We start from the raw sequence: 14,738 nt of genomic DNA, 5'->3' as shown, positions 1-14,738 counted from the left end.
TAGTAATCACAACCAAGTGGGGTTTGAGGTTTCAGTCAGTAATGCAAATACATTCAGCATCACTAAGGCTGGTTGCCCTTGCTGGAGTGTAGTCAGTCACCTAGGTTACACATGGTGCTGGTCTGAAAAAGCAGTTTGGACATGTGCTTTTTTAAGAATCTAAAAAGTGGATTCAAAATGTGTCAGTCTGTAAAAGTGTTTATCACTTGCCAAAAAAAAGAGTAGTAAGTGTGCTTTCAAATTGGCAAATAAATTTCGTTTTGTGACTAATATGAAAACATGACTCTGTGTGCAAAGAGGAATTACAGGCAGAGATTTATTGCGTATTGCTCTGGTGATTTCACAGTTGCATTAGATGGAAAGGGTGAGCCATTTTTTTTGTGTAGAAGCAGATTCTTAGCACACACCCAGCTGCTTATCCTCTGGTATCATGCACAGTATTCACAACCGAGTGGGGTTTGAGGTTTCAGTCAGTAATGCAAATACATACAGCATCAGTAAGGCTGGTTGCCCTTGCTGGAGTGTAGTGAGTCACCCAGGTTACAAATGGTGCTGGTTTGAAAAAGCAGTTTGGACATGTGCTGTTTTCAGAATCTGAAAAGTGAATTCAAAATGTGTCAGTCTGTAAAAGTGTTTATCACTTGCCAAAAAAAAGAGTAGTAAGTGTGCTTTCAAATTGGCAAAGAAATTTCGTTTTGTGACTAATATGAAAACAAAACTCTGTGTGCAAAGAGGAATTACAGGCAGAGATTTATTGCGTATTGCTCTGGTGATTTCACAGTTGCATTAGATGGAAAGGGGGAGCTATTTTTTTGTGCAGAAGCAGACTCTTAGCACACACCCAGCTGCTTATCCTGTAGAATCATGCATAGTAATCACAACCGAGTGGGGTTTGAGGTTTCAGTCAGTAATGCAAATACATTCAGCATCACTAAGGCTGGTTGCCCTTGCTGGAGTGTAGTCAGTCACCCAGGTTACACATGGTGCTGGTCTGAAAAAGCAGTTTGGACATGTGCTTTTTTAAGAATCTGAAAAGTGGATTCAAAATGTGTCAGTCTGTAAAAGTACTTATCACTTGCCAAAAAAAAGACTAGTAAGTGTGCTTTCAAATTGGCAAAGAAATTTCGTTTTGTGACTAATGTGAAAACATGACTCTGTGTGCAAAGAGGAATTACAGGCAGAGATTTATTGCGTATTGCTCTGTTGATTTCACAGTTGCATTAGATGGAAAGGGGGAGCCATTTTTTTGTGCAGAAGCAGACTCTTAGCACACACCCAGCTGCTTATCCTGTGGAATCATGCACAGTATTCACAACCGAGTGGGGTTTGAGGTTTCAGTCAGTAATGCAAATACATTCAGCATCACTAAGGCTGGTTGCCCTTGCTGGAGTGTAGTCAGTCACCCAGGTTACACATGGTGCTGGTCTGAAAAAGCAGTTTGGACATGTGCTTTTTTAAGAATCTGAAAAGTGGATTCAAGATGTGTCAGTCTGTAAAAGTGTTTATCACTTGCCAAAAAAAAGAGTAGTAAGTGTGCTTTCAAATTGGTAAAGAAATTTCGTTTTGTGACTAATGTGAAAACATGACTCTGTGTGCAAAGAGGAATTACAGGCAGAGATTTATTGCGTATTGCTCTGGTGATTTCACATTTGCATTAGATGGAAAGGGTGAGCCATTTTTTTGTGTAGAAGCAGACTCTTAGCACACACCCAGCTGCTTATCCTCTGGAATCATGCATAGTATTCACAACCGAGTGGGGTTTGAGGTTTCAGTCAGTAATGCAAATACATTCAGCATCACTAAGGCTGGTTGCCCTTGCTGGAGTGTAGTCAGTCACCCAGGTTACACATGGTGCTGGTCTGAAAAAACAGTTTGGACATGTGCTTTTTTAAGAATCTGAAAAGTGGAATCAAAATGTGTCAGTCTGTAAAAGTACTTATCACTTGCCTAAAAAGTAGTAGAAAGTATGCTTTGCAATTGGCAAAGAAATTTCGTTTTCTGTCTAATTTCAAAGCATGACTTTGTGTGCACACAGGAATTATTTTTAGATATTTAATTTGTGAAGGTGTTATTGTGATTTTCATTTATAGGAAAGGGGTTTATAGTATTTTATGATTTCTAAAGAACATAAAAAATGTAGTAATATATTTAAATAAAATAAAGGAATTTCTTTTTAGTTTTTTTCAGGTATTGCTGAAGAGCAGTGAACAAAATTTAAGATGCCTACAAAATCCAGACTAAAGAAAGACCACAAAAAAAACCTATATTTGAAGACAACTGGAGGACCTAAGTTAGTTGGAGATGCTCATGTTGGGAAAAAGAAAAAATCTTCTGGTAAGCAGACAAAAGATTTTTTAAAGAACATATTCAAAAAAAGGAAAAATGTACAAAATGTCTGTACTGGAAAGAATGTTTTCAATAGAAAAGGACAGGAAAAAATTGAGAATTTAGTTAATGCAAATATACCTTCTGTAACTATAAAGATTACCTTAAACAGAAAAACAGCGTTTAAAGAGATACGTAGAAAAATGTTTCAGAGAAGAGTTATGTCCAATTTGATGAAGGATGTGAAGAAATATAAGCAAAAGGCAAAATTTTACAAGAGAAAAAAAGAAATTGAAGCCATTGCAGCAAAGGCATTAGAATTAAAAAGGAAACTATTCATTTTAATTTTGAATAGGATGCGTACATTAGATAAAATGGTTAATGTACTGAAATCACAAAGCAAAAGGAAAAGAGTAGTGAACAGAACAAAGTTTTGTAAAGTGTTTTTAGGAAAATGGATGCATAGTTCAAGTAGTGAACCTTTTTTTAATGAAGAGAGCTATTTTCAAAGTAATAGTTTGCTGCATGCAGTTGACACCAGAGGTCGTGCTTACGAAGTGAAAAATGGTTGCATAATGGAGAAGGAGATAATGGTTCCAAGAGATGAGGTACAAGTGATGGCGGATGAGGCTATGGGGAGACGTCCTAAAGCCCCAGTGTACACTTGGAATTGTAGTAGTATTTGCACTGTGCGTCAGGAATCTATTGATACATTTCGTGAGTTTCTAAGAGAATATAGTAAAAAAAGTGTAAAACAGAAGATTAAGGTGCTTCAAAGTCTAGATCCATGCAGAGTGAGAGAGAATACTGGTTTGCAGGGTCATTCTCTGGCTTGTCTATCTAGAAAAGTGTATAATAGTGTTTTCCATCATTTTAGGATGCTGGCTGTTCATCATACTGAAATGAGAAAGTTTGTGAGACGGTTGTATTTTGCTAAAAGTCCAGCAATAAAGTTAGATGAATTGAATAGGGCTCTGTTCCGTGGATCGGTATCAGATGTAGAGAAGGTTGTTGATGAAATTCAGTTTTGTTACTTTGGTCCTGAACAAAACAGTGCAGAAAAGGACACAGTAAATGAGGAAGAAGTGGAAGAGAACGTAGAACCCTCTGTAAGTAAGACATTTAATGATCACGTAACAAAATTTGCAATAATCTCTAATGAAAGACCAAATATTACTTGTATTTGTTGCCGCAGAACTCATTATAGAAAACAAACTAGGAATGTTGATCTCTACAGAAAGAGTGAAAATGAAGATAATTATAAGTGGAAGGATTTTGCCACATATATATTTCTTGAAAATTGTTTTGAATTGGGTGAAGATCAGCGTATTTGTAAATACTGTTACAACAAGTTAGAGGAAAATAGAATGCCGACCAGAGCTGTACATAATAATTTAGAATTGGATGCTATTCCTGCCGAACTTTCTGATTTAAATACATATGAGTCTATACTCATTCAATGTGTTCATCCGTTCCAGACCATAGTACGTATGGAGCCCAAAACTGGTAAATTACCTCCTTCAGATTTACTGAGAGGTTTAAAAGGTAGAGTAGTGTATTTGCCCTTGGTTTTGAAAAAAAATATGGAAACTATTGATGCGGATACTTTGGAAACTGAACCATTAATTATTCTGGTTAATGGTGTACCTACAAAGAATAAGAAGATTTGGCAGGAGCTGGTAGATGTACGGAAAGTACAAAGAGCAAATTTGTATTTGAAAAGGAAAAACAAATGGTATGAATCAATTTATATAGAAGAAGAAGAAGAAGAAGAAGAAGATTTACAAGAAGACACAGAAACACCAACTGGACAAATTGAAAAAGTGGACAAGTCAAAGGAAGAAGAAATTTATGAACATTTTAGCATACATCCTCTTCATTCAAAAGAAGTTATGGGAGACAATATTGATCTGTTTCAGATGAAGAAAGCAAAAGGAACTCCCGTGAGTGTATGGGAGGAGAGCTTGGAAGCTCGATGTTTTCCCCAGCTGTTTCCTAAAGGAAAAGGAGGACGATACGATGAACGTCCAGAACAGATTCCAGCTTCTGAGTATCGGACTACAAGACTATATGCTGAAGATCCCAGATTTCGACAAAGTATTCCTTATTTGTTCCATCTTTTATTTGAAAGCGACTTGTCTGCACTGTCTTATGCAGTAAATCACATTTTAAAAAGTGGAGTACATTTACAAAATGTGTCTGCTAAGGATTTTATGGAGAAAGTGCAGCACCGAGATGATCATTTGGAAACACAACTGATCAATCTGATGGCTTGTCAGCTTTGGACAAATGAATATTGGTACCGACGCCATGGTGAATTAAAATGCATGTTACGGAATTTAGGAACACCAACATGGTTCCTTACCCTAAGCTGTGCTGAGTACGCTTGGGATGATTTACTGGATTTTCTATGAGAGGCAAATTCAAACATTAAAAACATCGAATACAAGACAGCAGGAGAACTGTGCTCATTGGATCCGGTTAATGTTTGCAGATATTTCAATCATAGATTTGAGGCTATGATGTCCTTCATCTGCAATAAAAAAAATCCACCTCTAGGAGAAGTAGTGGATTTCTTTTGGAGAAAAGAGTACCAGGCAAGAGGTTCTCCTCATATTCATATCCTGTTGTGGATCAAGGATGCCCCAAAGTTTGGAACAGATACTGATGAAGCAGTGTTATCTTACATTGAAGAATATGCAACATGTGCTATACCAAAAAGCACAGAAGAGAAAAAGTTAAAGGAGCAAGTTTTACGTTTCCAAAGTCATCGGTGTGGAAAATACTGTCGATGGAAATACAAGAGCAAAGAAAAATACTACACTAAATGTCGATTTGGATTTCCTAGACCTGTTCTTTCAAATGGAAGAGTAAACAGTTTTATGTCATCTGTGAGACATACTATTACAAGAAAATCACCTAAGAATACCTACAACCTTAAAAGAAAAGAAGAATCAAAAAATATAAATGACTACAACCCAGTCATTTTATCCATGTGGAATGCTAACATGGATATACAGTATGTAGCTGACAATTCCATTGCTGTTGCTCGATATGTAACGTCTTACATTACTAAATCAGAAAAAACTGAATTGAAGGAAATGTGGGAAGAGATTTCTCACGAGAAGACTGTCAGTAAGAAGCTGTACAGTTTAAGTTTAAAGATGTTATCGCATCGAGAAATTGGATCCTACGAATGTTCAGATAGGTTATCTTCTGCAAGTCTCTACTCGAAATCAAGAAGAATAATTTGGGCAAGTTTAGGCCTTGCAGCAATGAGAAATCGGGTACTGAAATCTGTTGGAGAAATTGAATATTTGTCCGAGAATGACCCAGAAAGTACAGATATTTTGAAATCAAACATGTTGGACACATATTATCCCAAGAGAAGTCATCATCTGGAGAACATGTGTCTCTATGAAGTGCTGCAGAACTACATTTATTCACGGAAAGCCGCAGAAGACATCAACAATGGAAAATATAAAGTCATTGGTGAGGAAGGATGTTTGGTGAAGCAAACAAAAGGAAGTTTGATAAATCACAGGAAGCTGAGTTGCGACACTACTGACAAAAAGGAATTTTACTACTTGGCTCTTTTACAGCTGTTTAAACCATGGCGTACAGAGGATGAACTACTGGGAGAATTTCAAAGCTATGAAGATTCTTTTAATGCTTGCAAAGACAGCATACAATGCAGTACATTCTCAACTTATCTGCAAATGTTAAATGAAGAAATTGAACAGGAAACTACAATTGCAGCAGAAGTAGCTAGAGACAGTTCTCAGGACAGCCAAAGTTCAGGAACACTCAGTCAAGATCCCCTAGGACAACCAATCGTTGAAAATGAAGCATCAATAGCCATGAATGAAGTGGAAACGGCTATGAATCAAGCTCAAGAAGAATTTATAGACTTACAAAATTTGGAAAGACAACTGAATGAAGAGCAGCAACAAATTTATGAAGAGATCAGAAGCAAAATTGATCACGGATTTCTACATGAAAAAAAAGAGTGCTCATGCACATCATTTCATCCAATCAGGATGTATGTAAGTGGACAAGCTGGAACTGGAAAAAGTTTCCTAATAAAAGTCATCAGAAGCTACCTACAGCAAAAAACGGATTCTACTTTGTCTTGTGTGGTTATTGTTCCAACTGGGTTAGCAGCCTATAACATAAAAGGAATCACCTTACATCGTTTGCTAATGTTACCAGTGGAGCATGAGAACAAAATACAATACAACAAGCTAACTGGAGAAGCATGCTTGGAAGTTTCAAGAGTATTGAAGAAGATGCAAGTTCTCATTATTGATGAGGTGAGCATGGTATCAAACTTAATGCTTGCCTTTGTGCATTTAAGAATGCAGCAAATTCTAAGGACAGACTATGACGTGTTATTTGGTGGAAAACATGTCATAGTTTTTGGGGATCTTCTACAACTTACTCCAGTTAAAGGACAACCAGTGTTTAATACTGTGACACATGAAGACACAAAGAAGTCATTGGGAAGCATCGGTAATGCAAATATTTGGTCCTTCTTTGAGTACAAGGAACTTACTACTAATATGAGGCAAGCAAACGATGAAGAATATGGAAGTATTCTGAAAGATATCAGAATTGGACTACTCACAGAAGTTGGCAAAAAAGCATTACAGAGTCGGCTGCTACATAATTTATTTCCAAAGGAAGAAATAGTTGCAGAGAAGATATACAAGAACATTGCAGAAAAGAAAAGTGTCATCTGCTTAATGCCAACTCTACGTGAATGCTCAATATTCAATGAGGAGCTTTTGAAATTGGAAAAGGAAGATATCAGGAAATTGGAAGCAGTGGACAAAATTGAGGATGGAAGAATTACTATCACATTAACAGGCACACTGAAAAATAAATTGGATTCACTAGAGAAGAACATTTCCAAAACAGCTGGATTAGAAAAAAATCTATATGTTTGCATGAACTGTAGAGTATTTTTAAGGAGAAATTTGGATGTTGAAAAAGGTTTAGTTAATGGAGCTATGGGAAGAGTTGTGGGTTTTATTAATTATCAGAAAAAAGATGGAATTGAATGTTTAAAAATAAAATTTGATCAGATAGAAGAAGTTAAAGACATTTGTCGTTGTTCAGTTCGTTTCATGCTTGTGAAAGACTTATATGTACGTAGGAAGCAGTTTCCGTTTTCTCTAGCATATGCTGTAACTATTCACAAGTCTCAAGGATTGACTGTAGATTGTGCATTTGTGAACATTGGTTCAACTGTGTTCAAAGAAGGTATGGCATATGTTGCTTTGTCACGAGTGAAAACATTATCAGGTTTATTCATGATAGACTTTGATGACTCAAAAGTTAGTGCTGATACAAATTGTGTAAAGGAGTATAATAGATTAAGAAGAAGCTATGCTCCTCATTTAGGTCAGTATCCTGTGTTGGAGAAACGTGTAGTTTCTCGTAAAAGGAGAAATGAGAATATCTGTAATGAAGATGTAGAGAGGAGGAAAAAAAAGAGGAGTGATGTAATTGCAAGCAAAAAGAAAAAGGAAAATGAAGAACAGGTTGTAGGATGTCAATAGCTCTGGTGTCAACTGCTGCGCTAATGTAGTGCTGAATGTTGCATTTTATCTGGAAAGTGTGCAAGAGCAGATAATAGTAAATCAGGGAAAAAGATTCTGTTCTGAGTTGAGTCTCCTTTTTCAAAAGCTGAGTAATGATAAAACTCAAATAGAAAGTGCTACTGAAATTAGAAAACTTTTAGATGTATGTTCAGGACGAACACAGTTTTCTCAAAATGTACAGCAAGACGCACAGGAATTCTTGATGTTTTTTCTTCAGGTACTGGAAGAAGAAGGGGTTCCCATTGAAAATTTATTTGGTCTCTCTTATAAATGGGAACATAGTTGTGAAAACTGTTACAATATATGTGGCTCTAATGTTGATTCTGAAAGGTTTATTTATTAACATTGCCAGAAAGTAAAACAGTCACTTTTGCTAAATTAGTTAAAGATGCTAATCATAGCATGGAATGCAGTGAGTGTCAATCTGACATGTTTTCAACGTTAATTTTAAAGGAATACGGACAATATGTAATTTTAATGATGCAACGCTGTAAAGCTGATGGTTCAAAATTAGATACTTTAATAAAGAAGTTTACAGGACAGCAATTATCAATTTCAGGAAAAACTTTTGTAACAGTTGCAATAATTTTCCATGAAGGACCTACTGTAACTTCTGGACATTACACAGTTTATCTTAAATGTGAAAAAGGCTGGACACTGTGTAATGATTCCCAATTGATTTTTAAGCAACGTTTGCCTTTTGATTTAGCAAATTCCTATCTAATCTTCCTGAAACCTAAATTTTAGAGAGATTTGGCAACATCTGTACAAAACAATTTTACCATTTTATTGGATTACCATTGGAATTTTCAAAAAAAATGATTTTACAAATTATCATTTGGCCTAATGGAAAGGTAACCAATTGTAATGTGGACTTTTTCAATTTTTAATGAAACTTTGGAAAACCAAAAATTTAGACAAAATCGGTAACATCTGCACAATTTAAATTTTGGAATGTTATTGGATTGCCATTGGAAATTTATTCAAAAAAGATTTTTAAAATTACTATTTGGCCATGCGGAAAGGTAAACAATTCTATTGTGGACTTATTTAATTATTAATTAATCTTTCGGAAACCAAAATGTTACAGACAATCGGTGAGATCTGTACAATTTAAACTTTAGATTTTTATTGGATTACCATTGCAAATTTAATCAAAAAAGAATTTTAAAATTACTATTTGGCCTAAAGGAAATGGAACCAGATGTATTGTGGAGTTATTTGAGATATATTTTTGTGATTATACTTCTGAAACAAAAATGTCAGACGGTATTTTAAAGAAATAAGTATTGATATTAGATGATATTTTTTAAGAATATTATGCATTTCTATAAAGTTATGTTTATGCAAAAAGAGATTGTGGGCTTTTTTTTTTTTTTTTTTTTTTTTTTGTTTTTAAAAGTTTTTATTGAACAATAATTCGATTACAAGCACGGGCCTACAACCACCAGGGCCGGCCGCTAAGTACAGAATGAAATATACATTTATCAACGCTGCAGTCGGTTCCCGGGGGTCGGCCCCGTAGTGAGTCCGGATAGTTCTAGAGGCACAGGAGACTTAGATCAAACAAACACAAAAAACTAAAAGAAAAACAAAAGGCGAGGCATAAAGACAAACGGCGCAGGTCAGGCTTCCTCCAGGGAACTCCAGGTCAGACCATTAAGCAGCACACGAAAGGAAGGAGTACCGGGAGGCTGGGGACGGGGGGGGGGGGCCAAGGGAACTGAACGTCCATATGTAGTCATTCCAAAAGGTGCCCGGAACCGTCAAGGGTCAGGGGGACATGGCGATATCGGTGTCCACCAGGGGGGGCGTACAGATACCCCCGCGATAAGCATTCCATTGCCCCCAGATTCTGCCCCATGCCCCCGGCTTACCACGGGCAACATACACAGTCTTCTCCCTGAACATACACCAGTCCATATTCTCCTTCCATACTGACACGGTGGGCGGCCGCTGGGCACCCCAAAGCTGCGCTATATCTCTCTTGGCAATCATGTTCCCCAGGGCCGCCCACCGAGTCTGAGCCGCGCTATAATCATTGGGCTCCCACACATTCAGGACACAGCGACGCACCTCCGGCAGCAGCACAACCCCAGTGACCTGTCCCATAACCGTATGTACCCGGCGCCAGTAGTCCGCCACCTCGCGGCACTCCCACAGGATATGGAGAAAGGTGGCACTGAGCCCACAACCCCGCTTACAGAGCCCATCGCCGGAATATCCCATCGAGACCAAGCGAGGACCCGTCACATACACCCGGTGAAGAATCTTAAGCTGTACCAACCGGAGACGGGCTGGAATGGCGACCTCTTTGGGGGACGACAGTGCAGACTGCCAGTCCTCGTCGTCCAATTCCACCCCATCCCCCGTCCAAGCCTCCCGAAGGCGCACCAAGAGGTCAGCCCGATGATTAATCAGTTTCTTATAAATTAAAGAAATAGTGCTGTCCGGGACATGTCCGTCAAGTATGCGGTCCTCGAGGGGCGAGGAAACCGGGATCGTGGTCCCCTCTCCAAAGACCGAGAGCAGGGCGTGTCGAACCTGGGCATAGCGGAAGAACTCCCTGTCCGTAAGCTCATATTCGGCCTGAAGAGCCGCGAAAGTCTTAACCGCACCCTTATGCCACAGGTCTCCCACTTTGCTGATACCAATCGTGTCCCACTGGTCAAACCCCTTCGTAGTCCAGAGGCTCCCCAGGCGATCGGAGGCAAACAAAGGAGTAGCACATGTCAGTCGCTCACCCCAGCCCGTGGCCGCAGTGGCGGCCCTCCAGGTCCGCACAGCGATCTTAGTAGGACCCGTAAGGGTCCGGCCAGCCGAGCGGGAGTACAGCGCCCTGTTATAGTCCCCGCCGGGAAGCAGGAACTTGTCCATCTCATACGCCGGGTTCAGGCCAGGCGCATACGTGGCATGGTTGATGGCCGAAAGCTGCGCGGCCCAATAATACCTGCGAATGTCGGGAAGCGCGATGCCCCCGTCATACCAGGGGAGAGTAAGCTTAGCAAGAGCAATACGCGCCCGCCCGTCCCACACCAGTCTCCTCTGCAGGCTCTCTACCTCCCGAAAGTAGGCCACTGGGATGACGTCGAAGGAATTCTGGAGTGCATAGAGGAACCTGGGAAGGGACATCATTTTGAACAGCGCGGCCCGACCCAGCGGGGACAGGGGCAGCCTGCACCACCGGGCCGTATCCTCTCGCAATCGCCGAAGCGGACGCAGGAGATTCAGCTCATAGCGAGCCACCGGGTCCAGCGAAACGTATATCCCCAGGTACTTAAAGCCGCTCAGTGATACCTGGATCGGAAGCCGAGGCGGTAGGAGTGGAGGACCACCGGAGATCGGATAGACGCAGGATTTAGACCAATTGATCGTGAGACCCGAATTACTCCCAAAGGAAGTCAGAACGTCAAAGAGGACGTTGAGCGACTGCCGCGGTGAGGTGAGATATAGGAGAATATCGTCCGCATACAGCGAAACCCGATCTTCAAAGCCCGGGGCCCACCGGATCCCTCGAAGCGAGGGCTCCCAGCGGAGCCAAGCCGCGAGTGGCTCCAGGGCGAGAGCGAAGAGCAAAGGGGACAACGGGCATCCCTGCCTCGTGCCCCTGCCGAGGGCAAAGGGCCGAGAGACCCGCCCGTTCACCACCACCTGAGCCATGGGTCCCGTGTACAGAAGCTTCACCCAGCCAATAAATCCTTCCCCAAAGCCAAATTTAGCCAAGACAGCCCAGAGGAATGGCCACTCGATGGTGTCAAAAGCCATCGTGGCATCCAAAGAGACCAGCACGGCCGGTTCGGAGAGGAGCTCCGCCCTGGCAAGGGCGCCATGAAGACGCCGCAAGTTAAGAGCGGTGTTACGATGCGGGATGAATCCGCATTAGTCCGGATGAATCAGATCGCACACGACGCTCAACAGACGATTGGCAAGGACTTTCGCCAGGATCTTAGGCTCCGCATTTAGCAGTGAAATAGGCCGGTAAGAAGTACAGCGATCTCGCGGCTTGTCCTCCTTGGGGATAACGACTATCGTGGCCAAACGCTGATCGGCCGGGAGGGAACCCGCCGCCAGAGACTCACGGAACATGCGACTGAGGAAGGGCGCAAGCTTGTCAGGGCGCAATTTATATAGCTCAATGGGCAGACCGTTGGGACCCATAGCCTTGCCCGAGCGAAGGGAGCGGATCGCGGTCGCTATTTCATCCACCGACAAGGGGGCGTCCAGCCGCTCACGGTCCTCAACGGACAGGCAGGGCAAGGCGATATCCCTCAGTAGAAGGCGAGAGTCGTCCTCATCCCTGTCAGTCACTGGGGAGTACACAGCCCGGAGGTGGTCGGCAAAACATTCCACAATCTCGTCAGGCTCCGTCACACACACACCATCCGCAGCACGCAACTCCGGGACCACACGATTCACTCTCTCCTTCCTGTCCAGCCACGCGATCAACTTTCCCGCCTTGTCCCCGGCATCGTACAGTCGACCCTGCTGCTCCCTATACATAGTTTTGGCCGCGTCAGTGACCAGGGACCTATATTCAAACTGTTTCAGGCTGAGGGCATGGAGCCCGTCCGGAGTAACATTCGCCTCCAAGGCCGACTCCAGCCCCAAGATGTCAGTCTCCAGCCTCACCACTGCCTCACTCTTGACCCTCTTAGCCACCACTATCTGGGAAAGGGCGTGTCCGCGGATCACGGTTTTAAAGGCTTCCCACAGGGACATTGCAGAAGACACCGACCCCTCGTTATCCAGGAAGTATTGGTCCATAGCCTTAACCAGGCTGTCACGAGTCGTAGGGTCTCGCAGGTACCATGGGTTAATGGGAGCGATCCGCCCTGCAGACCGCGGCCCGGTGTCAAAAACAAGCCACAGCGGAGAATGGTCGGAGATACCCCGCACCAGGTGCCTGACCTCTCGAATCCGACCAGTCTGCGCCGCGGGCATAAGGAAGTAGTCTAACCTAGAGAGACTCCCATGCGCCCCCGAGTGAAAGGTGAATTGACATTGGGTCGGATGCATTAATCTCCAACTATCCACCAGGCCGAAGGTCTCCAGCATCCCACCCAGCCATGCCTGGGCAGCGGGGAGGGTCCTTGGTGGGTGACGATCCAGTTCACCTGAAACCACAGAATTAAAGTCCCCGCCCATGAGCAGGAGGCTGTCCGGAAGGTCAAGCAGCATTCGACCCAAGTCAGTGAAGGTGGAGTTCTGGAGGCCCGGGGGGACGTAAACTGAAACCAGGGCAAGGGGCTGCCCCTCCCACCTCCCAATCAAACACACATAGCGCCCTCTGTCATCCGAGACTATCTTAGTGATCTCCACCGGAAGTGAGGTTCGCAGCAGAATGCCCACCCCCCTGGAACCAGTTGTGAAACCAGAATGGGCCACGAGGCGGTATCCCCCCCTGTTCATTGCATGACAAACATTGCCAACAAGATGCGTCTCCTGGAGAAACACCACATCAGGAGTCAAACGACGCAAATATTGCAGTACTACACCCCGCTTGATACGGTCCCCCAACCCATTGACGTTCCATGACATAAGCCTCAACCCGTCCCCCCCCATCCCCCCCAATAGATCAAGGGTCCCCCCGCCTGCAGCACAGTTCCCAAATGTGGACAAAAATCAGTACCTCGCCCTGTAAACAAAAAACACACAGCAAAACAAACCCTCCTCCCCCCCAACCCCACCCCAGGACCAACTCCCCCCACCCTGCACCCCTGCGGGCCAAAAAACCCCCCCAACTTGCAGTGTGCCTGTCGCCCCACTAACCCCATTCTACGAAAAGAACCCAGAGGAGGTAAGGGACCCGTCCCCGCCCGCCCCCCTCACTGGTCCTGGTAAAACACAATATGCAAATGAAATAAGACCCGACTGTACAGTGCAAAAAGGCAAAATCAAGGACCAAAAGTCATTCTAAAGGGGACCCATCACCTGCGGTGCCCGCAGAGGGTCCGGGACGGCCACCTCCGTCCGGCAGAGAGTCCAGCCAGTCACTTGCAGCCACAGGAGAGTCAAAAAAGGCTGTCCGATCCCCATGTTCCACTCGGAGTTTTGCAGGGTAGAGCATCGAATACTTTAGGCCCAGCACACGGAGACGACGCTTCACCCCTTGGAATCCCATCCGTTGTTTCTGGACCAGTTGCGTGAAGTCCGGGTAAAAATTGATGGTCGAGTTCTCATGACGAACCGGGCCGTGGGTCCGTGAGGCCTGCAGAATAGCGTCGCGGTCCCTGTAATAGAACAGTTTGGCCACGATAGGCCTCGGGGGGGCCCCCGGCCGTGGCCGACCGCCCGGAACTCGATGGGCCCGCTCCACGGCAAAGAACTTACTTAGGCCAGCCGAGGACAACTGTTTCAGGATAAGTTCCTCGACCACGAGGTCAACCGGGCGGCCGTCAGAGGACTCCGGTACACCTATGACGCGGATGTTGTTGCGTCGGGCCCGTCCCTCGAAGTCCTCAAGCCGCCGGGCCATATGGTCGTTAACCACCCTGATGTCTCCAAGCGCGGCCCGCAGATCCGACACATCCGCACCGAGGGTGGAGGTCCGTGCGTCAAGGGCCTGGACCTTCTCGTTAGTTTTGGAGAGGTCGGCCCGGATCAGGGTGACATCGATCGCGACAGTGTCAATCTTACGGGCCAGGGCCTCATATTGCGTCGCGATGGTTTCCCTGATGCCATCAATGGCGCCCATAATGTCCTGCAAGGATAGTTCCGTAGTGGCGGTCGCGCCTCCTTCCGCAGTATCCGAGGGGAGGCCAGCAGCGCCAGAGGGCCCCCTGCCCTGGGTGTAGCGGTCCATGTTAT

This window comes from Triturus cristatus, chromosome 6 (genome assembly GCF_964204655.1).
Source record: "Triturus cristatus chromosome 6, aTriCri1.1, whole genome shotgun sequence".
In the NCBI taxonomy this organism is placed as follows: domain Eukaryota; kingdom Metazoa; phylum Chordata; class Amphibia; order Caudata; family Salamandridae; genus Triturus; species Triturus cristatus.
The sequence above is the reverse complement of the archived record's forward strand: the minus strand, read 5'-3'. Positions refer to the sequence as shown.